General features: G+C 39.0%; 2 non-coding genes across 2 annotated transcripts; one reads left to right on the top strand and one right to left on the bottom strand.

Moving 5' to 3' along the window:
- Positions 1-402: 402 nt before the first annotated feature.
- Positions 403-475, bottom strand: TRNAA-AGC (transfer RNA alanine (anticodon AGC)). Its single transcript has one exon. It is a non-coding gene; the product is annotated as a tRNA-Ala (tRNA).
- A 603-nt stretch (positions 476-1,078) lies between these two features.
- TRNAA-AGC (transfer RNA alanine (anticodon AGC)) lies at positions 1,079-1,151 on the top strand. Its single transcript has one exon. It is a non-coding gene; the product is annotated as a tRNA-Ala (tRNA).
- Positions 1,152-1,792: the final 641 nt, after the last annotated feature.

Below are 1,792 nucleotides of genomic sequence, written 5' to 3'. Positions count from 1 at the left end.
TTAGATGCCCAAGAGACACACGCGCAGATTTTTCTTATTTACGTTTAGACTTTCGTCTCTCCCTCTGGATCCCCTGATCGGGAGGAGGAGAGCTTCTTCACAGTCTCTTGTCGACAGCGATTGACACATAACACACACACACACACACACACACACACACACACACACACACACACACACACACACACACACACACACACACACACACACACACACACACATATATATATACATACATCTATATATTTATAAATATACATATACATACATACCTACATACTATACGTGCGAGTTTGTGTGTGTGTATGCTCGTGTATGTATACGTGCATTCACTCAGATTATCCTCATATGGTGTACACCGATCACTGGTTCTCCTTTCCCTTGGGCATCTAAAGAACATTTTGGAGATGCGGGGTATCGATCCCCGTACCTCTCACATGCTAAGCGAGCGCTCTACCACTTGAGCTACATCCCCTCTGAACGATATGTGTTTCCTATAACACAACATGCTCACTAAGCAGGATTACCTCCGACTGGTGGTGTTCGCCGTCGCAGAAAATGTCTCTCGAGGAAGTTGCATTTTTGGGAGCTGTCAGAGCTGATACTTACTTTAATAAACACTTGCGTCCTGCTCTGATTTTACGTAAGGCAGGATTTTTTTTTCCTGTTTAGAAAGTAGGCAGTTTAGAGATTTTGTATCGCTTGGTCCCACTACATTATTTGTTCAAATTTTCCTTAGATATTCATCTAAGCTCTTATAAAACGATTTTGGAAAACTGTCAGTCCCATTACTTTGCCTAATCGATTGCCGGGTATGGTCCTCTCAGCTGACAGGAAGTTAGCCACGTATTTTCCATCTTCGATATTACTATTGGATCGGTTAGTACATTGTATATGTACTGCCGATATATGGGACACAGTTCAGTTCCTCCTAGAATCACTCGTTTTCTATCACACCTAAACAGATACCAATTTTCCTTCAGTCCTTCCTAGAAACTCACATTTTCTATAACTACCTCTTAAGTGTGTCAATCCCTGTCGATAATAGATTTTGAAGAAGCTTTCTCTTTAGGTGTAAGGGGATGTAGCTCAAGTGGTAGAGCGCTCGCTTAGCATGTGAGAGGTACGGGGATCGATACCCCGCATCTCCATTCACCTTCTTTTGTAGCAGAGAATGAAAGAAAGAGTGAACGGGGATAGAGAAAGGAGAAAGGAGAGGTTTTGACAAGAAGTTGGATGATGTGATATCGAAGGAAATGGTTATTCAAGCCCCTCATTGGTTTATTCAGTCGGTCATCAATACGTGATTAACAAAATGAGTCCTTTATTTAGAAGTATGATTTAGAATTTGTTATACCAGATGAACGTATGATCTAAATGCTACAGTACTCTCTTTAATACAAATGTAAGATTATTTGAATCATTACATCAATTAAAAAACAACTAAAGACAGTAGTAAGAGTAACAAAGAGAATACAGATAGACAACATTACTGATGAAAACTGACAACACTTATTAATGTTCCATGAACTATATTTTGCAGTTGCAAATATTAACAAGTATATGTGCTTATCCCCTTAATGAATTCCAGAAAAGACAAATAAGAATAAAAAGAATGTATCTCCAAAAAAGAATCGAAAAAGGGTATTTTCTTCTCTTCCTCCTCTCCCTTCTTCCTATTTCTTCTCCTTCCTTTCCTTGTTCTCTTCTCTTTCCTTTATCTTTTCTCTCTATTTCTCTTTTTATTGGCTCTCCTTTCCTTTTTCTACTTAATTTCCTCTTCGCCTCTTTC

This window comes from Penaeus japonicus, unplaced genomic scaffold, assembly GCF_977035675.1.
Source record: "Penaeus japonicus unplaced genomic scaffold, GWHDUDI00000001_assembly GWHDUDI00000033, whole genome shotgun sequence".
In the NCBI taxonomy this organism is placed as follows: Eukaryota; Metazoa; Arthropoda; class Malacostraca; order Decapoda; family Penaeidae; genus Penaeus; species Penaeus japonicus.
This window is presented reverse-complemented; position numbering and strand designations above follow the sequence as displayed.